Genomic DNA, 26023 nt, shown 5'->3' with positions numbered 1-26023 from the left:
TAACGACAAACCTCGCAACCCTGATTAGGGCACAAGTTAACCATGGTTAATAGAAGAAACAAGTAAAAACCTAGACTAAGGTTAATGGACAACACCTACCAATAACAGTGATTAGTGATCATGATAAAATCAGGGTTTAAGGCATAAAATAAATTTAATTAGCCCAAAATTAAATTATTACACTAACATAAATATTAGTTTAAAAAACCTAAAAAAAAACGATTATTTTTAAAGTTATGAGAAAAATCGAGTTTTCGATCAAATAATATAAAAACATTTTTTGTAATTATATAAGAAAATTTATTATTATTAAAAAGAATTTGGAGTAAATAATAAACTAAAAAAGGAATAAATAAATAACTAAAAAGAATTATGCAATAGAAATAATAAAAAAATTTAGAAAAAAAACTTAGCTGAGATCAGATGTGGCTCGTTGCTGGCAGATCATGGTACGTCTGCAAGATCTGGGCGTTTGATCGTGCGTAGGGGGAGATCTGAGGGTGGATATTTAAGTGCACACGGTAAGCACGTGTGGACTAGCACCATGGAACCTGTGAACTACATACAGCAGAAATAATTGACAAAAAATAAATGTTAGAGACCAGACTCGAATCCACATTTCAATGATCACTAGAAACACGCCTTAGCCATCTGTGCTGTATGGATTAATTGAAATTAAAAGCAACCTGGGCAAATAAATATCAAAACACGTGACAATTGACAAATTCAAAAATTCAAACCAACTGGGGCCCATATATTCCTGGACAGCGAATCAAAGATAGAGAGAGAGCATAGTCCGTTTGACTGGCCAATAAGAGTACACCGTGCGTGGTCCCAAGGTCCTGAAGACTATTCATCATCTTCTTCAATATTTGCTACGAACCTGCTTCGTATTTGTTGCCATGTAGCTATGAGTTTTTTCGTGGCGAAATTCTGAAAAAGTCAAACTCGCAAAAACGACGTTAGGAAACATTGAATCGCGCCCAGATCCCCTATTTTGACCCTTGCGAACCTAATGGTACCCTCCGCTGGACCTAAAAACACCTGCAAATTCCAATACGCATAGATGGAAGCTTGAAGTTTCGTTCATGGTATCTATGGTTTCTTGCGTCAAAACTTACGACTCATGCATCAAACATGTTCTAAAGATGTATGTTATAAATTATATGCAAGCAATATTTGTTTACGATGCGTGTATAGGAAAATTTAAGATCATGAAAGTGAGTGCAAACCGATATTGTAAGAAGTGATGATTCTGACTGCTTTTAACCTCCAAGAGCTGTTGGGAATGGTGCCTAACGACCTCAGGAACGTGATACAGTGCTTAGAACCTGTTGTTCTTGGTTGGAAATTTCCTTTGGTCGTGCCCTAGCTTTTGATTCCCTTCCCTTGCTAGCTGCATCTTGTCACTAAATATACTGAAGCATATTAGGGTTAAAAGATTACCAATAAATCAAGTGATTGGTGAGAAAAAAATAAACAAGATTTGATTGAAAATTTGTATAAAATCTTGCTATTTTTGTCTCAATTTCCTTCCAAATATATGTAACTTGCATGAGTTCCAAGAATGATCCTTGATTAACAAAATCAAATCATGCACCACTTTTGATTATGATTTTATTTTATCTTGATTTAAATTGAATAAAATCAAAATAAATAAAATATAAATCCCAACCATACATGCACCAATGAAATTAAATGGTCTTCAATGTATTTCTTGAGCCTTTGGATGATAAAAAATGAATCCATGCAATTAAATTCCATTCCTTTATATTTTATTTAATTTATTTAGTATTTAAGTGAATAAAAATTCAAATAAACATAAATAAAAAAGATAAAAATATGATGATGGATTTAAAGGTCATATTATGGGTCATGGATATGTTTGTAGTGAAAATATTAGGCCCATTAATCAAGAAATCCACAATTGTTCAATTAGGGTTTCATGTACTTTCTTAATTTTTTCCAACTTCTGTCGATCATAACTCCTTCAATATTTGTCATATGAAGATGTCCTAGTATTTTTTGGAAAGCCCAAGATGTCCTCTACAAGCCACTTTGGGACCTTTTTACATTTGAGGATTTTATCTTGAAGGTATGGTTCCTGACAAAAAATAGCCTTTTGTGAGCTTCTAGAAGGACCTGTAATGTTTTGACTTATATCTCATATGCGGAAGCATTTCTTGACCTTGGGCCCAACATAAAAGTTGTAGAGAATCAAATTTCCTTGAGAATGAGGTTTGGTTGGAGAATTTCTGAGAACGTATGAGAGAGATACAATCAGTCAAAGTTGGTTTGACTTTTACTTAAAAATCCTAATTTAGCAAAATTTCCTTTTGTGAAGTTTTGATCTTTTCTTGATGAATCATGATCAACATTTGATCAAATGATGAATCATACTTCAAAATGAGAATGTTGACAAGAAATCAGGAACTTAGACTGTGATTTGGCCATAGTTTGACTTTTAGGTCAACTAGTCGATTGTTGATCATTTGGGCCATTGATTGAGCAATCCTTTGAATCAGGGCTTGACATTTGGCGTGAGTATGCTTTGAATCATATGAGAAGCCATGAAGTTCATTTGAGGCATCAGAAGTTGATTTTCCTTGATTAAATCAGAAACCCTAATTTTGGATCTTGTGCTTAGGAGGGAGTAAGTGTGCTCAGTTCATATATCGTCTTGAGCAACTGAGAGTCAGGTGAGTCAAAATATCTTGGAATATGATGGGCAAATTTTGGGGTATGACACATAGCCATCAAGATCTATGTCAGTACTAATTTTCATTAGTTATTAACATATATTACCGAGCAAATTTTGAAACAATATTAAAGACAAATCAGTAAGAAATAAGTACCTTTTGGAAATGATGTAATCACCCACAAATGAATGTTGTCAGTTACCATTTAATTAACCACCTTAATTGCAATCATTAATCAAAGTTGCCAAACCGGAACACACATCAGAACATTAAAATCAAAACACTCAAACAGATAGAATGATATTAATAGTACAAACTTCATTATTCAATTCACTATCGTCCTCGCACATCAACGTGAGCTCTAGAAATCTTATTAACAAAAGATCTCTTTCCAACATTCGGATAACCACAAATCAAATTCGTCCTCATATTCTGATCAATCGAAGAAAGCCTAACCATATAATGTCTAACCTGTTCTAAATAAGCCAATTGAAAACAATAGTTATTATTATAACTATAATGATAATTAAAAATGAATAAGTATTAAGATGTTGTACTCTATAAGTGCTACATATAATTATATGTCACCGCAAACCGATTTTAAACATGTTGGCTATTATAAAGTTAAAGACCATGCTACAACGCTGTTGCTTACCGGTTTCCCATGGAATTTTGATACAAATATTAAGATATCTAATTGATCAAATAATGAAAAATATATACTCATCAAACATATGACACATATACATTACTTTAACACCGACTTCAGTACATACTCTCACATCATCTTTGACATCAGGGCGACAAGGATTCTAAAGATGCAGATTAATTTTAATTCAGATGAAGGAACCCTAAAATATGCACAACATTGCTTATTACCATCCATAATACTTCATCACCTTCGAACAATAACAAAATCAACCACATCAACAACAAAAACTTACTCAACACAACATTAATAACAAAAATGGTTAAAGGAACCAAATCGAGAAGAATGAAACAAATGAAGGAGGAGAAGAGAAAAATGGTAAGGAAATGATAAAATCAGAGTTTACCTATGTCGGAAACCACCGCGTCTCACTCAGTCCAACCGCTACACCACTGCAAACCGAATCGCATACCACTGTTGTTTTCGGTTCCCTTTTCTGATCATAAATATATCCATTGCATACGAAAAAATAAAGGAAGAAGAAGAGGAGAAGGAAGAAGAAGAGGAAGAAGGAAGAGGAAGTAGTTCGTGAGAGAGAGAGAGAGAAAGAGAAAAAGGATCGTGGTTGATAACGGAGGGGTATTTGTGAAGAACAGGTGTAACCACTTGAATAAAAGAAGGAAGAATTGGTTTTATTAAGTTTTAAGTTTTAATTCTTTTATAATTAATTGAAATTAATGAGTTTTAAAACAATGGAAAATCAGGTTGCTTAATGCTAAACAGTACCACGTGGATGATTATAGAGTACTAATAAGGGTAATTAGGGGTTTTTAAGAACACCTAATTTTCTTATATGGTAGATAAAGTAGTCATTTACTAGGCATAAAATTGAACCGCACAATTTTTTTTTTGAACTTTAAAAATTAAGTTTTTGTTCCTCTGTAATACTCTTTAACAAAAAGGTTACAATCAATGTTTTAAAAATTGGACCGGATCGAACCAGTGAGATTTTCGATTTAAAAATTAATTAATTCAACCGGTTAAACCTATAGTCAAACCCTTTATTATATAAACTAATAATATGAAACTAATTTTTATAATTATGTCAAACATAATCATAAATTCACAATTTAATAAAATAAATATTTCAAAAATCAATTACAAACTTAATACAACAATACCGATAGTACATATAATAATACCACATAGTTATACACTTCATTTAAAAATAATTTGAACAAATTAAAGAATTACAATAAAATAAGTTAAACTAAATTCTAATCAAAAGTAAAATAATATAACATAATAATTGAAATAAAATTCAAATAATTAAGAATACCTAAAAAAACAAAAAAACTATAATGGATTCGAGTTGAACTACAACAAATATATGATAAAACTTAAAAAAAATTATGTTTGTAATAAAAACACAAAATTATTTTTTTTTGTGATTGGAGAATGTATGTTAAGTTTTGATATTTACATATTTAACTTTTTTAAAAATTTTAAAATGGTCAATTTGATGTATTTTTTTTGAACCGGACAGTTTTACAAAACTGATTCCAGTTCTATGGTTTAAATGATTTTGGACGGTTCAATCCGGTTTTTTTCAGTTATACTCCAATTTTGATCCACTAGCGATTTTGAAAGGTTGATCCAATTAGATTCATCTCCAATTCACGGTCTAACCGATTAAATCAGCCAGTTCGATCCGGTTTTTAAAATTTGGTTATAATGTATCCTTTACTTTCAATATTTTCTTTAAAAAATAGATATATTAATTTGTTTTCAATATTTTTGTTTCTCTCTATAATATTCATTAAAAACAATTAAGTTTAGAATATATCCTTTATTTTCAATATTTTCTTTAAAAAAAATAGATATTAATTTATTTTGATTATGAATATTGATATCCTAAGAAAAATCAAGTGATCAATAGTGTAAATCAAGGGACCAAAATATTCATCAATGCACTTAAGAGACCCAACTTCCAAAAGACCACACAATTTATTATCATATGTTTATTATACACACATCGACCAATGAAACTCTAGACTAAATAATTAGAAAAGCCAAAAATATTGTTGCAATTTAAAGAAAAAAACTATTTTACCGATTTATGAGCAAATTTTAAAACAACATCAATATTATGACAAAATTTTGAGAACGAGATAAAATAGCAAAACAAACAAAAACTGTAATTTAATTAATAATAAAGAAGGCACTTCAATGATGGTAAGTGATTTTTAGCAGATCTTTGAAAAGGTCATTTGTTCATTTCAATAAGCTAAGAGACACACCATTCATCAAATTTCTTTAGAGACACTTGTTAATAATTATTCTATTTTTCACAAGGATTTCTTCCAATACTTTAAGTGCTAAGAAAATTTTAAATGAATCAAATAGAAATAGTATTTTCTACATTATAAAGTGTCAAATAATATTTTCATTGTTGGGTAAAAATGAGAAAAGATATGGATGAAATTCTCAATTTTGTTTTTGTTAGGATCCTCTTTTATCTATTTCTTTTTGTAACGGTTTCTGGTAAGCTTTTTCCTCTTATTTTCAATGATGTTTCTTTTACCTTACAAACTACCTTTCATCTGTTTCAACACCAAGTTTTTTTACATGACAGTTTCATCTAAAGTGTGTGAGTACAACCGCGATTGTTATGATTATTATTGTGATGATCCTAGTGGTATTCGAAGATGCATCAAATATCAATGTCACTGCATATACAGGTAAAAGATATGTTGAAAAATAATTTAAAGATATTTGTAAACATAATGTTATTATGTATTTCTCACTTCCATTTATAATTTTATACTATTTCACTTTCTTTGACAGGACCTAAAGCAGGATAGCTATGGACATGTCTATGGTACACCGAACCAACTTATTGGTTTAGTTTGTGAATCTGTTGATTATTTTCATACTCGTTTCACACCATATCTATACACATATTATCTTCAAATGTTCAATGAAGCTTAATATCATTTGATCTATGGTGACTCCATAAAAACACTAACTTAATAGTGCTTTCTTAAAAAGCAGTATTAAATTTTTCACACAAAAACTTAAAATAGAGCATTTTTGGGAGTATTTTATAGGTTCATCCCTAATATGCCGTTGTTCTAATATACACTTTTACGGGATGCTAACAACGAAAATAAAACAGGAGTAAGTTGTATTGTTTATAAGATTTGTAATGAATTTTTGGGTTAATATAAATTGATTGGTTGTTTCTTATATGCAATAAAATTGTTATTTAGTATTTGATATTGAATGTATTTCTTTTGATATTTGCATTTTGAAAAGAATGATGGTAATGTTCTTGTTGTTGTATTAAGTTACAAAACCTCTCATAATAATTTTGTAAGTGGGACTAAAAAAAAGAGGGCCTTTAATAGAGTTTAATAAAATGCTCACAGATAGGTTTGCTTTTTTATTTTTAAATATTAAATCATGTTTTAAAAAAATGTTTTTAGTAGCGTCTTATGAGGAGTGTTATTGAATATATGACGTTTGATTGCTTATAGGTTGGCCATTTATAATAGTGGGGACTTTTTTTTTTGACGGAAAACGATTAATTCATTTCATTAATAATAATATTCTGAATACATGCTGGACTATCAAAGAAATTATGAAAACTAGCAAGAGATGGAGCCACCCGTGCAAGAGCATGAGCAACCTCATTAGCTTGTCTTCGGACGAACTTAACATGAGAGTTCCTAAAGAAAAGAGCCATCAACCGATTACATTCTCCAATAATAGCTCCAAGATCCGAGTCATCTGGTTTCGGAATGGTCACGCTATCCACCACTCGCTTGGCATCTAATTCAAAATCCATATTATCGTACCCCAAACCATGGACCCAATTTAAAGCTATCAAAAGACCTAGGGCTTCTCCAATAACAACATCGGTACAAGGCGTAAACCATTCTGTCCGGGCTATAACGAATTTACCCGTGTCATCTCTAATGCAAGCACCCAAACCCACCTTAATTTGTGAAAAAGCCGCATCAATATTGCATTTGAACCTGCCCCTCTGAGGTTTTTCCCATCTGATAACACCTGACGGGGAATTTATAATCCCATTATTGGGACGCTGTTGCTGGGCCTCTCTCCAATCGGTCAATAACAGATAAGTCCGCTGACATATATGCATCGGAGAGTCTTCCACCTGGTTCCAGAAATGATTATTTCTCCCTTTCCAGATACTCCATAAGGATACTGAGAAAAGCGCTTTTTGGTCTTGATTAGATACCTGCAAAACGAAGAAAATAACAGACACAAATGACTCGCCATTACCACTGAGTTGCTGTAACATAGACCACAATCCCACTTTTTTCCAACACTCGATGCTTTTAGTACACTGGAGAAAAAGGTGATAATTGTTCTCTTCGCCTACTCCACACGCTAAACAATTTGGGAATAATCTCCTTCTAGTAGGCACACAGTCTCTACACAAACGCCACATGAAATTCTTAACTCTGGGAGGGGCCTTAATGTTCCATAGCAAATTCCAGCACCCATTAATTCTAAGATGGGAGGTATCAATAGCCTCATTGATACAATATCTATAAGCGCTTTGAACTGAGAACTTGCCATTAGATTCATGCTTCCAAAACAATTTATCATTATGAACCGCTGCAAAAAGAGGAGTATTTTGAATCTTTTGAGCTGTTTCTGCTCCTACAAGCGCATAAATCAAATTATGATTCCACTCTTTACCATCAGGAGTCATCAAGTCCGAGACTTTAAGATTACTCACCACCAAATCATTAGGCCAAAGATTAGTCAGAGAAGTACCATCAGCCAGCCAATACTCATCCCAAACCGAAATATTCTCTCCTGACCCTATGCTCCATTTCAATCCTCCCTTAATCACAAATTTTGAGTTCCAGATACTACGCCATACATAGCTAGGATTATGACCAATATTAGAGCTTAGATAATCGCGATTCGGAAAATACCTGGCTTTGTATAGACGGGATACGAGAGAATCTGTATTAGTCGTAAGCCTCCATGCTTGCTTACTTAACATGGCCAGATTGAAAGCATTTAGATTCTTGAACCCCATACCTCCTTCACCTTTAGGCATAGATAACCGATCCCAGGATAGCCAATGAATACCTTTGGATCTATCTCTTTTATGGCCCCACAAGAACGAGTTCAACATCTTCTCAATCTCATCAATCAAGGAAGAAGGAAGAAGGAAAATACTCATGATATAAGTCGGAATGGATTGCAAAACAGATTTAATCATAGTTTCCCTTCCTGCTTGCGACAAGCTTCTGCTGCTCCAAGAATTGATTTTCCTCCAAATTCTGTCTTTAGTAAAATTAAGCGCTGTTTTCTTACTTCTACCAATCATAGAAGGAATACCAAGATAATTTCCGGTGCCCAGAACCTGTTGAACCCCTAAACACGTAGCCAACTCTAGACGAGTATCAGGATTAACATTTCTACTGCAATAAAATTCAGATTTTTGGAAATTAATAGCTTGCCCGGATGCTTCCTCATAAGTGGCTAGAATATCCTTCATAACATTAGTTTCTTCCATATTAGCTCTGAAGAAGAGAAAACAATCATCGGCGAACAATAGATGAGATATTATGGAAGCATTTCTACAAATTTTAACACCATTGATATCACCTCTATTTTCTGCTTTCCTAATAAGAGCAGTAAGACCTTCCGCAGAAAGAATAAATAAATACGGGGATAAAGGGTCTCCCTGTCTCAGCCCACGCCCAGGAACTATCGGTTCGACCATGTTACCATTCATGCTTACTGAATACTCCACCAATCCAACACATAGCATAATCCAACCAACCCATTTTTGGAAAAAACCCATAGTGATAAGAATGTCTTTCAAATAGTCCCAATCAATTCTATCATAAGCTTTACTTATATCAAGCTTAAGAGCTATCTCCCCAACTTTGCCTCTTGTTTTGGTCTTCATATGATGAATCACTTCTATAGCAGCCATAACATTGTCCAGGATAGATCTCTCGGGAACAAAAGCTGACTGATTCTCTGATATGCATTTACTTAAGATCTTCTTGAGACGATTAGCGAGAACTTTTGAAATAACTTTGTAAAGAACATTACACAAGGCAATCGGACGCCAATCTTTCATAGTGGTTTGGATATTCCCTTTCGGAATGAGAGTGATGTTGGTTTTATTAAGGTTTTGTGGAAAAGTACATGTTTCAAGCCATTCACAAGCTGCTGTAAAGATATGATTACTACACGTGTCCCAGAAGTTATGATAAAAATCGGGATTAAAACCGTCGGGACCTGGACTCTTATCGGCTTGCATCGAGAAAATAGCATCTTTAAATTCAAGCAAAGAGAATCCAGCAGTAAGCATGTTATTATCTTCTTCCGAAATTACACTGTCCGTAGCTTGTAGAACGCGGTCCCGAGAGCTTGGTTTCTTTTGGAATAAGTCAGTGAAGTACTCATTAGCCAAATAACACATCCCTTCAGTAGATTGAATAACTTCGCCATTCTCAGTGGTAAGAGATTTTATAGTATTGGTGGATTTCCTAACAGTAGCAGTAACATGAAAAAACCTTGTATTTAGATCACCGTCCTTATACCAATGGGCTTTGGCTCTTTGCTTCCAAAACAAATCGTCTTTCACCAACAGAGAAGTCAAGCGTTTCTTAAGGGCGGAGAAATAATTGCGGTTCCGCTCCAAAACGTGTTGTCTGGCTCTATCCAATATTAAATAACTTTTTTTGAGTAGTATGATATTTAAACATATTAACACAACTTACTAGTAGTGTTCAGGTATTTCTAGTCACCAAATAAAAAATAATTAAATCTCTAGCACAAATAGCATCGAGGATATAATATTTCTAGTACCCAACTTCATGCAATACATGAAAAATGTGGATTTGTTAAGGTGGGGTTGCATTTTTTGAGGTCACCGTGGATAAAATGATATCCAACTTCGTTGATAAAATGTTGGAGGTAATGGTGTGAGAGGAGTAAGTTAAAATTTACATAAATAGGGTAGATATGAAACAAATTCTAACTCCCAAAAACTAGAAGCATCTGTTAGTTTTTTATTTATAACCAAAGGAAATTGGATTAATAGATGTATAAGAGGTACTCATTTCATAAAGTGAATTGTGTTAGTATTCTTTAAGATCAGAGTAAAAATGAACATCAAAAAATAAAAACGGTAAAGTAAATTGCAGAAATTGATATATAAGAGTTTAGAGAGATGAGACCGACGATTTATCAAGGTTCAGCCGAACGTTATCCTACTTCTGTCCCCAAGAGATCTTCTTGAGATTTTAACTATATACTTGAGCTTTTACAAGTTATGCCCACAAACCTTCAATACAAGCAGATCTAGAGATTTTACAGTGGCTTATCCTAGCCAAAAAGAACGCTTTTATACAGGCTGAGCTGAAAAATCGATTAGAGATTTTTCAGGCTAATCTTAATAATCAAACATAAATTTTTCCAACTAAGTTCTAGAACCAAGGTGAAGAGAAAAAAGTTTAGAGAGAGAGAGAGAGAAAAGAGAGAATTCCAAAGAAATAGAGAATTTTGGAATTTTAGTGAGAAATGAGGAGGAGAGACGCCTCCTTTATAAAGGAGAAGATAAAGCTAAAAAGAAAACGATTCATTGACAATTTTAATGGCCAAATCGATTGGGTCCTCATTCGAATAGATTTGTGACCTAAATAATCTATTATATTTTTCCATTTTGAAAAGTTTGGATAGATAATTGTTTTCAAACATTAAGACATTGTCATAACCGATTATATAATCAAATTTTCCTCTTCCAATCGATTCACTTAAGGTCCCAATCAATTGGGTAGTTCAAAAAATGCTTCAAAAGAAGTTGACAGTTTACTAATTAACTGACTCGTGCTTGAAAGTATTTTTAGGAGTTTTGATAGTTAAAAAATTGAGGTATAAAAGAGATTTTAATTCTGTGAGTGTGTGTGTGTGTGTGTGTGTGTGAGTTGCCTTAATATCTTAGGAGTTACTCTCCTATTTTCACAAAACTCTAGTCACTAAGATGGACATGACCATAGAAGCTTTCACACTTCCTTTCTTTCATAACTCTAAGACTTTCAATATCTTTTGCTAGGTATTTAGATCATATAAGCACTTCAATAGAGTCTTGAGTCTCCTACTTGATAAGGCTTGAGATGTCTTCAAGTTTGATCTCCATCATCAGAGAGTCGAAATGTTATTACCACTAAATTTGATATTCATCAGTTTTATTGTCATCAAAACATTAAGAAGCTTGTCAACATCGGGATCATTAACTTCATACCTGCAAGTACAAAGATCCATATTCTCTTTATTTTTAATAATGACAAAGCATATCTTAGGGAGGTGATAAAATTAACCACATGAATATATAATTGGAGAGGTTAAACTCCCCTTTACATGAGTAGAGAGTATACTGTACTCCCCATTTGGCTTAATCAAATAGGCAGGAAACAAAATCATAACACATATATCACATGGTTTCTTAAGTAGAAATAACAAGTTACCTTATAAACAGATGGACAAGAACAACCCATAGTAAATTAAGCACAACAAAGAAATAGAAACTAAGATCATACTCCTCGCCACAGAAGGTAGAATTCATCTTTGAGATCAAATGGAGGTAAGCTTTTGAGAACTTCCTCCCTTGATTCTTTCTCGTTCTAAACTTAACTATTTAAAGCTTTCTAAACTGAGAGGAAACTCTAGAGCCAACTTCTTTTTTCTCAAATTTCCTTCAAAGAGATAGTCATTTCCCCTTAGGAAATAGTTGGATATCCTCTTTTCGTTGGAAATCGTTGGATCATCCTCCTTGGGACTTAGACTGATATTGGGCTTTAGGTGTATTGTATTTGGTACCCCTTAGACTGATATTGTCATTAGAAATAAATTTATCAGCTAAGCAAAAAATCACTTACTAGGGAATCAATCAGAGTTTTTTTATTTTTCAATATCTATTAATTACCTCAAAATCTCAAGGTAACTTGAAAATCTCCCTCTTTAGAGGGGATGACAAACCACCATCGATTTTCCTTCTCTACGAATCATTTACGAGAGTTGGTCTAACTATGGGACTGATAAATCTATTACAAATTTATCATCTTAATCTTCTAATAAGTTCCATCATCGTAACCGTTGAATAATACCATTAATGTCAACAACTTGATCACATAAGTTGAAAGATACCATCGACATTAAGATCATCATGATAGGAAAACACCGTCAGGTAACTATTTCTTTGCGTACACCTAATATAGTACATGAAGTTCTCATATCTTTCGATTTTAATCTACATCATATTAGAAACAGCCTTGCTAAGGGAGTATATATTGATATGTAATTCTCTTAGAAAAATATCCATTTACATTCTGAATGGGATGGTCCTTAATGGTACTCAATTCTTAAGATATGCATTTATTCTCTAAGTTGACTTCTTTAACTTGAATCTCATTATTGGGACTTCATACTTCTCTTTTCTTTGATATTTTTTATTTCCCTTAACTATCATATTCCAAGGGCGTTCTTTTAGAGATACATGCATAATTAAGAAGCTCTACTTCTACTTACCAGGGATTAGTTCACCCAAGGTAATTGTATGAGCTCTTTTATAGTCATTTTCTTTTTGAAAAGAAGTTTTAAAAATATTTTATATTAAGGTTTTTAATGACCATGCATATAGAGGAATTAAACATACTCTATTATTTTTGTTAGATAACTTAATACTAGGTAACTTGTGCAAAAATGCTTTAATCGATTAGAACAACAAAAGGGTAAGAATATGGATCTTACCAAAAATCAAAGACACATTGATTTTGTATTTTTGTTATTATGCAAAGATATTTCTTCCCTCGTAGGAGTGGAATATTATAACATATTTATTTCTTCAGTTGTGTGACTTTAAAAGCAATTGTCGGTATCATCATCTACATCACAATTTTACTTTTCTACCTTTGATACCAAAATCTTTTTGGGTCCTTTTATTTTAATGGAATATATGTTATGAGCAGACATATTTATCTTTTTACATTCAAAATTCTCTTTGTAAAAGTATGAAGGAGAATGTCTTTCTTTTCTCTCATGACTTTTTTTAATAAAATAAAACATAATAATATGGTCATCTTTAATACAACAATGGTATTTTAGGATTTTGCATTTAGATGTTAGTTGGGAATTGCAAATATTACTAAAGATTTTACGATTGTTCTTAAGTTCATAACTAAGACCACCCTTACTGTAAAATGCCTTTTGATTTCCTAACAAAAGATTCAGTTTGTCTCTTCCTTTAATGTATTTATCAAGTATGTTTTGAATATCAACAATTTTATTTTTTAAAATGTCACATTGATCATACATGATAGATTCAATTAAAACTTCGTAAGAAAATGAGAAATTTTGACCTAGATCATCTTGTCTCTCTTTAAGTATTTCTATTTCTTCCAATAAGTTTTTATTTTTAAATTCGAGATAAGAAATAGTGACCTTAGAGATAGATACAATTTGCTCTAATTTACTTGTTTCTTTAGTCAGCTTTTTACTTATGAGAAACTAGTCTTGATAAGAAAAAATATCAGGTTACCTCATTTTTTTATGATTTTTCATGAGACATATGTTGACTTCTTCCTTGTCAGAGTAATCATTGTCATCCCAAGATATGTAGGTTCTCTTAATTTCTTTTTGCAGTTTCTTGGATCTTCTTTAATTTTGAGGGTAATTTGGTGTTATATGCCCTTCCTTTCTGCATTGGTGGAATGTGAGAATGAAAGAGGATCTTTTTTCACGTTGCAACTGGATACTTGAGATTTGTTCTTCGTGCCTTAGGATCTCTTTGAATTTTTGAAACATGAGTTTCATAAATTTACTAATCTTGCTTTGACATTCTTCATCTTCTAATTCCACATATTTGATCTTAGTAGCTTTTAGTGATATATTTTTCCTATTCTTCTTGCACCATCTTCATCATCGGCAAGTCTCTATAGTTCCAACTTATTTTCACGTAATTTACCGAAAATAATGTGTCCATGGTTTCTAAATCCTTAGATTCACAAATCATAACTTTAGATTGCTAGATACAATTTAAGTATATAAGACTATCATATTCTTGAGAATAATAACAACAATGCTACACCAATACAATTTTTTCCTTGCAAGTAGTTTTTCACTCAAAAGAACTAAGGCAACTTAGTTAAAATGAAAAATCATTTTAGAGAGAAAGAGTGAGAAAAGAAATATAAATTTCAAAGAAATAAATAACTTTGGAATTTATGTGTGCAATGAAGAGGAGAGACATTTCCTTTATATAGAATGAGAGAAAGCTAAAAAGGAAACGATTCATGGTGAGTTTTAATGGAAAAACTAGTTGGGTCCTCATTCGAATTGATTTCATGACCTAAATAATCAATTATATTTTCTTACTTTGGAAAGTTTGAATAGAGAGTTGTTTCCAATGATTAAGACAATGTCACTGATCAACTATAATAGTTTCAGCCCTTTCCAATGACTGACTTAAGGTCCCAAACGATTGGATTTTCAAAAAAAAAAATTCAAAAGAAGCTTACAGTTTCCTAGTCAATTGGCTCAGGCTTGAAAGCATTTTTTGAGAGTTTCGATAGTTAAAAAAAAGAGATTTCAAAAAGAGATTTTAAGTGTGTGTGTGAGTTGCCTTAGTATATTAAGCGTTACTCTTCTACTTTCAACAACCTCTGGTCACTCAGACATACTACATCAAACCCATCCTTCTTTAATCTTTTATTTATTTTATTAATTTCTATTTCTATTGATTTTTTCTTTACCCACCTCCCTATGGGGGTCACCCCCAACGAAAACCCCATTTTACCCTGCTTCGGAAATGCATTTCCGAAATATTTTTTTTTCTAAATTTTTCCAGACTTCGGAAGTGCATTTCCGAAAAAATCTTAAAAATTGGGATTTTGACTAATTCAGAGATGCATCTCCGACACAACAAAAAAAATCTTAAAAAATCCCAAAAATTAATTTTAGGATATTAATTAATTCACATATCATAAATTTGATATAATTTATGAGTAATGAATAATAATAATTATATATTTTGATATAATTTATGAGTTATGAATAATAGCTATTATATATTTCTATCCTGATTCATATTTTAAAATTTAAAATAATTTTAATTAAAAAAATTAAAATAATTTCACTTACAAAATAGGTTATAATTTTTTATTTATATATTTATAATAATTGTTATATATTTATAAAAAAATGAGTGTTTTAATTTATATATTTATATAATAATTATAATAATTATTATATATTTATAAAAATTATTATATATTTATATATTTATATAATAATTATTATATATTAATTATAAATATATTTATATATTTATATAATAATTATAAAAATTAAAAAAATAAGTGTTTTAATTTATAATAATTATTATATATTTATATATTTATATATTAATTATTATATATTTATATATTATATATTTATATAAGTTAAAAATTATTTTTAACTTTAAAATTATTTAGGAAATTTTGATTCACCTTGATTTTATTGATTAACCTTCATTTTATTGATTCACCTTGATTTTATACCTTTTAATTGTATTGATTCACCTTGATTTTAATTTTTTAATAATTATTGAATTCTTTCGGAAGTGTATATCCGAAACATTCCAAAACCAATTTGGTCTTGGAATATTTCGGATATGCATCTCCGAAGAAACCCCCTCCCAAAAAAAAAAGGTGTTTTCGGAAATGCATCTCCGAAAACCCAAAAAAGGGGTGTTTTCGGAAATGCATCTCCGAAAACACCTTTTTTTCGTGTTTTCGGAAGTTCATTTCTGAAATAAGACAAATTTTGAAAAAAAAAAAGCGTTTCTAAAATGCATTTCCGAAGTGAGGGTATTTTGGGTTTTTCACCGGAGGTGATCTAGAAAAGAGGGAGGTAGGGAAAGAAATTTTCTTTCTATTATCTTAATCATTATTTTTTGTAATTTAAATAATTCTTTTTTTTAATATTGGGTTTTTGAGCCATCAATGTTGAACTGTTAAGCTCCAATTAGGCCCAGTTATTTGTGAGTTTTTTTTCTATAAATCTTAGCCAATTGGACTTTAGAGTATCATAATTTTGTTTTAAAATATCAGTTATTCACATATGACTTTTTTTATCCTCGAATTTATAGACTACTGCAAAACTTAATTATAATAAAGTATTGCTTAATTGGAGTGAATCACTACCCAGTTAGTACAAAAAATAATGATTTAAATAATAGAAATAAGAATGAAATAAATAAATAAAAGATTACATAGGGATAGTACTACAAAAAAACGCTTAAATTGTGGCGGTTATTTTGAGAAAATTTTGGCGATTTGAACCGCCGTAATTAACAAATACGACGTTTTTAATCAAGATCAAACTAAACACAACAACAACGCAAAAACCTCTCATCCATCAAAATGAATCTTCAATCCTCAATAATTCTGCTCAAAAGTTTTTGTTTTACATCGATCTTTCTCCAATTCTACTGATATCTTGAGTGATGGTTTGTACGAAGATTCAGAAGAATTCTTAACTTATGTGTAGACTTCGACACAACATTGTCAAAGTGAATATGGTGATGAGACCCTTATTATTTTCCACTTGAATTGTCAAAACTAGCCACAACACCACACATCGTGTGAATCTCTAAAATCTTAAACAAATCTTCAAAGAAATATTAAATTCAATAAAAGAATCTCCTTGCATTCACAATCTAGATATTAGATTTAGATTCATGCGAAAATAGAATTAGAATGAGGTAGAAGATGAAATAAATCATTTGCAAGCACTCAAGAAAGATTCCAAACTCTTTTTGAAAATGAGAGAACAAGGAAGTTGTGAGTTTTCAGATCAATATTGGAAGTGTATATTTTCTAACATTATGAAGGTTTTGAGATAAAACGGTATTTATATGTGATGAAGATCTTGCACAAAAATGAGTGAAAAATGGTGTATGAATTGAGTCATAAGCAAAAGGTACGATTTGGGTCAGAGAATCAAGTGATTTTAATAAAGAAGCAAGAACATATGAAAACCCGTGTGTGATTCGAGCTACATGATTCCAGTCATTAATATTTGTGATTTAAGTCAGTGTTCTAGAAGAAAAATGGAAATCTTCTAGTTCAGTGTGATTCGAGTCCAACAATCTTGTAATTCGAGTTGCACATTTTGTGATTCGAGTCAAGAAGTCTGTGAGTTGAGTCATGAAAACATAAAATGATTTCTTCAACTCCTTGGAGGTTTAATTCAATTAATATGAATAGTGTGATTCGAGTCAGTGTTCTAGTAGAGAAATGAAAATATTTTAAGTCAAAAAATCTTGTAATTCGAGTCACATAGTCTGTGATTCGAGTAATGAAGTCTGTGACTAAAGTCATGAAAACTTGTAATGAATTCTTTAGCTCCCTAGAGGTTTGATTTGAATTAGGTGAATAGTGTGATTCGAGTCACATTGGCAGAACCTCTAATTTTGACAACTTGTATAAAATTGGAGATACAAAATTTGTTCCAGATTAAATTTTTTTGACCTGCGAAATAAATTGAGATATGTCCAAAAAGAAATATCAAATAATCAAATCAAATTTGTCAAAATTTAAAACAGTTTGTGCTAATATTCTGGTACAACAGGTCACAACATCTATAAGGAAATCTTTCATGCGCAACATGTTAGAACATTTTCCATAACATTCGTAATAAACCATATTTTAACAAAATTATGTCAATCCTAAAATCATGGTACTAACAAAATCAAAATACACGAATAAGGTATCTCAAAAAAAAAAAATAATAAAATAAGTTCATACTATGACTAGCCAGCCTCAACAAAACTGCATTATTTTAATCTTTCACTATACAAATGCGATTTCCACCAACAACTTTGCACATCAAATAGGATAGCATCAAAAGGGTTCAAATTTGCACCATAGTATTTTAACATCTATCATATTTTTTCCAAAATTGATCTCCATCAAAAATCTCCTTTTAAATATTTAATTTCCATGAAACACTACCACTTCATTTTGTTTTCATGACTTTCATCTTTTTCACATACACTCCATCAATCTCACCCCTAAGTACTAATTGACCATACCAAGATTATCTCTATTAAAAAAAAAAACTACTAAATTTCATTTAATAAAAAAAATGCTAACGCATTTTATTTTAAACAAACCTTAGACCACATCAAGTACTATATTTTAAAAGTTACACTACATTTGATAATTCAAAAACTTTATATCAATAAAATACTTTTGATCAGATATATTATAACTATTAAATCTATCGTTAAAATGATCTAAAATCTATCTCTAATAAAATGTTTCAACATCTTTTATATCAACTGAAACTAAAGTTTATCAATAGTCATGTGAACCAAACCAGGAATTTATGTGTTTCCAACAAAACAAAATTTATTTATGGTGTCATGTAAATCTGCTTGATTTTAATGTACTATACCATTCTTTCTCTGTCTCTCTCTATTGACCATTTCAAGTCAAGACGGAACAAAACAAAACGGCAGCGCAAAAACCTCTCAACCTTCAAAATGAAACTGCTTTTCATTTTATCTTTGCTTCAAATTAAATACGGTAAAAACAACAACAGCATCTCTCCAAATCAATTCTTCTTCTGAGGAGTGAGGGAGTCCAGAAAGAAACAGAGAGAGAGAGAGAGGGAGGTAGGCCACCGGTAGTGGTGTTGTGCGGTGACGAAGGGGAGGAGAAGGTGTAGGTTTTCGGCCAAGGTCACGGTTTTCTGCGAAGCCTTTTTCTCAAACAATTTAAGATCAGAAAGAATGGGTCTCTATCACTTTAAGCTTATTTATTGTACTATTCTGGTCTTCTTCTCAATATTTTCCCTTATTTTTTTTACATTTGAATTTTTGTTGTTTTTGGTGGTTGTTTTTTATTTTATGACGTTTGGTTCTGAGTATTTAAGGAATGATGAGTGAGTAAAGATGGTGAGGAGTTTGAATTCCTACATTGTTTTTTCTAGTTATGTTTCTCTATTCATTTTTTCCTATCTCTTTGATTTTGTTTTGGTGTGGCTGGATATTCCTCTGTTTGCTTTTTTTTTTTTTTGGTTTCAATTTATAGATTTCTTTAATAAATTCTTGTGATCAATGTATTTATTCAATAACTGGATTTCTTGTTGTTATAGATGAGAGATTGATGAATGAAGAAAGAAAAGACTATATTTTTCATTAAAATATTATTTGTTACCTCTTTATTATACAAAAACTTAACTTTTTTATTTTAATTATTTATCATATATTACCTATTCAACAACAAAAAACAATAACTAGGCTATGTGAATAATAATAATAATAATAATAATAATAATAATAATAATAATAATAATAATAATAATAATAATAATAATAGTAATAATAATAATAATCAATTTTCTAAATCTATTCTATTTTCTTTTTAGTATACTATTTTAGAAAATAAATAAGTAAAATAATAATAATAATAATAATAATAGTAATAATAATAATAAATAATAATAATAATAATAAAAGTAAAAAATAAATCTTAATTTAAAATAGGCAATGAAAAGATTTAAAGATAACTAAATAAAATAAACAATGAGAAAATTAAGTTATTTTGGCAAATTTATTTTGGTTTTTTTAATCATTTTTTATGTTTCTTAAATAAAAGATTTTTTTTTAAGATTCTAAAAAGAAAATAAAATGTAAATGTAATAAAGTAAAAATTAATGTCAAATCATTTTTTTTTTAAATTTGACTCAATTAAAAGTTTTTATTATAAAAAGTTAAAAGTAGTGCCATGACAAACATCACTATTGAAGATAAAACCACACACTCGTGGAGAGTTTCTTTTGCCTATATGAATGATCTACTTATTTAAGGGAGTTTCCTACATAACCATTCCATATGTCGTTGGTACATTAACCACTAAGATAAACTAATCTTAATGAAATTATTAATTAATGTCATATGAATAATCATCATTTTCACTATTGATTTGTTTAATAATGATCTTATATAAAATTAACTTCATGGGTAATACACACAAGTACCTTTTTTTTAATTGGTGAATCATCAATTATCTTGGTCCATTTTAATTACTCCCTCCGTTTGTTTTTAAGTGTCATTTTAGCAAAAAGCTCTTCAACCAAGATAGTTGATTGTTACAGTTACTTTTCCTATCATACCCTTATTTATTTTTCTCTTTCCAAATAAATTCATTCATACACTCTCTTTTTCCAATAACTAATTGAAAAATGTGAGGTGGAGTTATTGAGAAAATAAGGGTATAATTGACTAATTATAACATTAAATTATAAAAGGACACTTAAATAGAAATAAAAAAATTATTCTAAAACGACATTTAAAAAGGAACGGAAGAAGTATCAATTATCTTGCCACACGTATAACCCTAAATTCATAAGGTTTCCAAACTATTGAAAATTCGATTCTTTAATGAACTGAGCTGAATAAGATAAACCATCTATTGGGCTCAACTTTGCCATCATTATCCAATACTCCCAAATAACTCTTATTAAGGAAAATACAATTCTCAGGCCGCGACATTCTTCCATAATATCTCAATTGGCTCATTGGCTGGCACACGCTACAACATGCAGAGCCAAATATATCATATACTTATTTTGAATTTATTATCATAAAATTAAGTCGTACACATTCAAATTAATGTTAAACCGTCTTGAACAATAAAATCGATTTTGTTTGTTAATCATGTTACCTATAATTAAACTAAACGAAGTAGAAAAACTTAAATCATGGTGAAAAACATTCAAAATCAAATCAAACAATGCAGGCAGACAAAATACGGAAGTGCACTTCCTTATTTCTAAAAAACGAAATTCTGAAATAACTAGTATATCTAACCCGTGCGAGGCACGGGTTAAAATTTCTTAGGTTAAAAAAATATTTTAAAATTATTTATAATTTACAAATAAAATTATATTAATATTATAATCTATTTTTTTTATTAGTTGCACACAATTATTTTTATCAATAATAAACTATATTTTGTTTATAAAATATCTTTCTTATTTAAAAAGATAAATATTTTTTATCAATAATAAATTATATTTTGTTTATAGAATATTTTTTAAGAATATAATTTTTTTTAAGTTACCAAAAAAATTATTTAGTCTTTAAATAAATAATATCAAATAAAAAATTAAAACGAAAATCTTTTTTAAAGTGGCTCGATATGAAATAAATAAATAAGATTTCATTTTAATGATGACCTTCATTTCTGAAAAACAATCTATATGAAATCAATTTTAATTTAGAAAGTATTTATAGATTTTTGTGAATAAAATGATAAAGATTAGAATCACAATGGATTCATTTTGTTCCTTTATTATACCTCTTGATATTTTAAAATGAAGTTTAACTTTGAGATGGGGGAAATCACAATCACAACCAACCTTAATTAGAAATAAATGAGGTTTTTATATTTATATATAAGATAAGTAATTGAAGAATAAAAATAATAATATTTTAAAATTATAATATATAATATGTATATAATAGATTTCTTTTCATATTTATAATTTATATTTTAATTATATAAAAAATTTAAACACCAATTCCAATTTTTATGAAAAAAATACTAAAATAATAAAATACTAATAATATAAGAAAATGAAAGAGATGTCAATTTAAAGTGGATAAAAGGGAAAAGGGGAAAGGGACGTTTGGGATTCTAAAAAATTTGATTATTATTTAATTATTATTTTTTTAAAGGAAAACAAAAGACCAAATCAAACCTATTATGATTTATTTATTAATCAATAATTAAAATTTATTAACAAAATTAAATTAAATGAATAACAAATAAATAAAATAAAATAAAAATTATCCTATAAAAAGGGAAAGGAGCGCCACATTTCTTCAAATTTTTTTTTTAATTTTTAATTAAATTCTTTTAAATTTTATTTAGTAAAAACAACAAATAATCTAAAAAGAATTTTTTTTATTTTATTTCAACTTAACCAAAAAAACAAAGAACTGCTCATGGTAAAAAAAATTATTTTGATTAATTATTATTTAATTAATGGTAACGAAGACGCATGTTGCCGCTCAGGTGGAGCAATAGCTCCCCTTTTCAGTAAGTAACAAAAAAAATTAAACAAATCGGTATGAAGAAGAAAAGCTTAACGGCAAACCCTTGCAATGGCATCAGGAGATGGTTTTCCAAAAAAATCAGTCACGATATCCAATTGATGGACAACATTCTTCCCAAGGAAAAGAGGTTTTCCGGTTAAAAGTTCTGCAAATATGCAGCCAATGCTCCACATGTCTATAGCTGATCTATACTGGAAAATAAAAGGTTTTCAATAATATATAGTGAGATATACACAAATGAATAAAAATGTTAAAGATCTTCACTTAACTAACTTGATCAACATACTGTTATACTATTTGATAAGACTAAAAATTAAACATTTCAATAGTAAATGAGCTTTTGAAAGAACTTTGCACAGAGTGGATCTTCTTCCATAAATTTAAAGTTCAGAGTTCTACAAATAATCTATTTGTTTAACAAAAAGATAAACTAAAGTCCAAATAAGCTCTTCCGATTGGTGTTAATAAACAAATTTGCAACTGTTGAGATGAAGATAAGTAAATACACAATACTTCAATATTATCTAGCAAGTTGAATCATTTCATACCGCAAGTGATATGTCTACTTGTGTACTTTCTATCAGGAAGGATGGATTTAAACTACAACACATAACCATGAATCATAATTTAGATGTATACTAAAACACATAAACCAAACCTGAAACCATGTAATTGATTATCAATGTTGCTGTAAATACAGAGACGCACGAAGATATCGAAAGGACATTATAGGACTATCACAGAAAAATATTTGAATGTATATTGATTGTGAAATAATGGATACCGACCTGTATCAGATAATCCGTTCCAATTAGCCCTACCTGAACTGATATCCTGTGACAGCTACATAATCAGAGCCGAATTCCAGTTTGTGAGCTACTCGATATTATAACTGCAAACAAAGAAGCTACAGCAGTTCAATGGGTTGTGATAACATCCAATCGATTTCCAGAACCTGCAAAGCAACACCGACAATGACGACAACCTGCACAAACCGACATTGTTTAACGATCATCTATGTAGTACAAAATGTTACATAGTATTTATGCGACACTAACACCCCCAAGCAAACCAGCATTGCTATAAGTGCTGTTATGATAATATACATAGTGTAAATTAAACATGTTCGCATTTTATGTACGTAGATACACTCATTCATCAGTTTCCTTTCTGATTCCTTCAATTTCTGCACCCAATTTTTCACATGAATTTTCAGATTCAAGAATTTCAATTGAATGTAAAACATTAAAAGCGAAAACAGAACCTCGAAAATATGAGCAGAGTCAGCGTCTTCTTCGTTGGAGAAGGATGCTTATGAAACAGAGAAAGAGATCCATCATGGCTGGAAACTCGCAAAATCAATTATGAAAATAGAGAGCCCTTGTTATGCTAAATTTAAATTCAAAATAAACTTTCAAAATTTACAATTACAAAGCATAACAATTGATTCATACCTTAGCTTAAGAAATCCAGTCCAACCAAATTTAAATACTTTAAAACCACAAAGATTCAACGAAGAAGAAACGCAAATAGAAGAAGAAATTAGTTGATATCATAAACCCTAAATTCATCATAAACCCAAAAATGTTCATCACCATTTTCCCATTTCACACAAACCCTACAGAAATGTAGAAGGAGATAAAGGATCTGTAAAACCACAAAGATTCAAAGAGTACGAAAACGCTCAAATCTCGCAAACACTCAAACCTGCATAAACTGAACCTCCGATTTTGCACAAACTCGCAGATTAACATCATAGCATCAGTTTCCTTCACAAAACCAACACAACAACTTTCAACGGTTCATCAAACATTATATGTTCATCAACTCATCAAAACTTCAACGATCCAAACCTTTAAACATCCACGCAGCAGTTTCTCTGCAACAGAATCGCACAAGAATCAAGAAAAAGAAACGCAAATAGAAGAATAATTCAGAGGAGAAGAAAACCGAATTGAAATCACGGAAGCAAAAAATTAGAGAGTGTACCTGAAATTTGTTGTCTCTGATTTTGTGTTCACTCGCCTCTTTCAATAAATCTTGGAGAAGCTCAATCGTCGCAGAGTAACGGCTGAATGAGAAACCTAAATTCAAATTGGAACCTTATCGTGAAAAAAATCGAGAAACAGCCATAAAGTTTGGCTGCAATTATGCATGGAAAAAGAAAAAATTGGAAAATGGGGAATGTATCCAGTCATATGAAGGGGGTGGAGTGTTTCACGTGAAAATTAAATAAAAATATATAAAAAATTAATAATAAGTAATAAAAATAAAAATAGAAATATTACTTTAAATGGAAACTTTAAAAATAGCATGGCACCTAGAATAATGACACTTGGCAGACTTGCCAAAATTCTCATCTTGCTTTTTTATTATGAATGATACAGAAGTGCACTTCTGTAATTACCTCAACTTAGAAAACACAACAATAGTACAAACACAGGGAAATGAAAAATAAAAACAAAAAAACACATTGCTTAGTAAACAATCTGGCAATGAGTGTAACTACCTATATATTGGTGTATACTACACAATCTAATATTCCTATTTCTTAATGCATGTAGAGAAAATTAAATGTTAAAAAAATGTGGATTGAAAAACTTATCAAATATGTAGAATATGTTAAAGCACTTGAACTTGGATGTTGAGAAGTAATTGACAAATCACTTGGATTGAATTGGATTGAATGGAGTAGAAATGAAACTTGGATTGATTAAAAAACTTGTGGCACTAGAGAAGTCACTTGAGAAAAGTTCTAGTGTGTTTTGCCGAAAATGATGAAGGGGGAATGCCTGATGCGTATCAGACTAAAAATCTTTCCAAAGCTATACTTCTGCATTTTATACATATATGCATTTTCATACTAGTTATTGGCAAAATTGGATACGACTCAATTGCGAATAAATGTGGTGTGAAATGGAGTATGTCAAAAAATACATTTCTAAATTTCAAAAATATTTTATGTTTGTCATAAAATTGCATGAGTAATCCTAAAAATGAGAAAAGTAATGTCCTAAAAAGTGTCATAGTATATGTTTCATCTGGGAGGGTCTACGATTATATGGACTAACATTTCTTTGCATAAAAATGTCTAAGATGATTTTTGGACTGACATTTTTTTGCATAAAAATGTCTAAGATTATTTTAGTTACTTACTTGCATCTATATCATAGAAATTCTCCAATTCCTCTAACATTTATTCCCACTATTTCTATTTTCCAACTAGTTCCTATCTTTAATGAAATAATATAAGCATTTTTCTGTTAAAAAAAACCCATAAAATTTCTTGTATGATTTCACCCTCGTATATCATGAAAGGTTAACAAAAAAAAACTTAATATAAATATTTACTAAAGGGTTCAAAGAAAAAGATTCTTATGTTTTGTTAAAACATGTTTTTTATGATACATTTCTTATTAATAATGTCAAGTGATCAATTGTGTATGTTAAAGGGACAAATATAACCTACCGATGAACTTAAAAGACATTTAGATATCA

General features: G+C 30.2%; 2 long non-coding RNA genes across 7 annotated transcripts; one reads left to right on the top strand and one right to left on the bottom strand.

The window, feature by feature from the left end:
• The first annotated feature begins 5763 nt into the window (after positions 1–5763).
• On the top strand, positions 5764–7832 carry LOC131639076 (uncharacterized). Its single transcript, XR_009294861.1, has 3 exons — positions 5764–5892; positions 5984–6089; positions 6196–7832. It is a non-coding gene; the product is annotated as an uncharacterized LOC131639076 (long non-coding RNA).
• Positions 7833–22208: 14376 nt separating this feature from the next.
• Positions 22209–25811, bottom strand: LOC131639064 (uncharacterized). Of its 6 annotated transcripts, none has more exons than XR_009294852.1 (5): positions 25682–25811; positions 24515–24609; positions 23980–24404; positions 23790–23867; positions 22239–23711 (listed from the first exon to the last, which is right to left on the bottom strand). It is a non-coding gene; the product is annotated as an uncharacterized LOC131639064 (long non-coding RNA). The 6 variants fall into 6 exon arrangements; XR_009294851.1 differs by having other exon boundaries at positions 22239–23867; positions 23980–24143; positions 24233–24404; XR_009294854.1 differs by having other exon boundaries at positions 22246–22716; positions 23074–23867.
• Between the last annotated feature and the right edge of the window lie 212 nt (positions 25812–26023).

Source organism: Vicia villosa, unplaced genomic scaffold, assembly GCF_029867415.1.
Source record: "Vicia villosa cultivar HV-30 ecotype Madison, WI unplaced genomic scaffold, Vvil1.0 ctg.002525F_1_1, whole genome shotgun sequence".
In the NCBI taxonomy this organism is placed as follows: domain Eukaryota; kingdom Viridiplantae; phylum Streptophyta; class Magnoliopsida; order Fabales; family Fabaceae; genus Vicia; species Vicia villosa.
The sequence above is the reverse complement of the archived record's forward strand: the minus strand, read 5'-3'. Positions and strand labels throughout refer to the sequence as shown.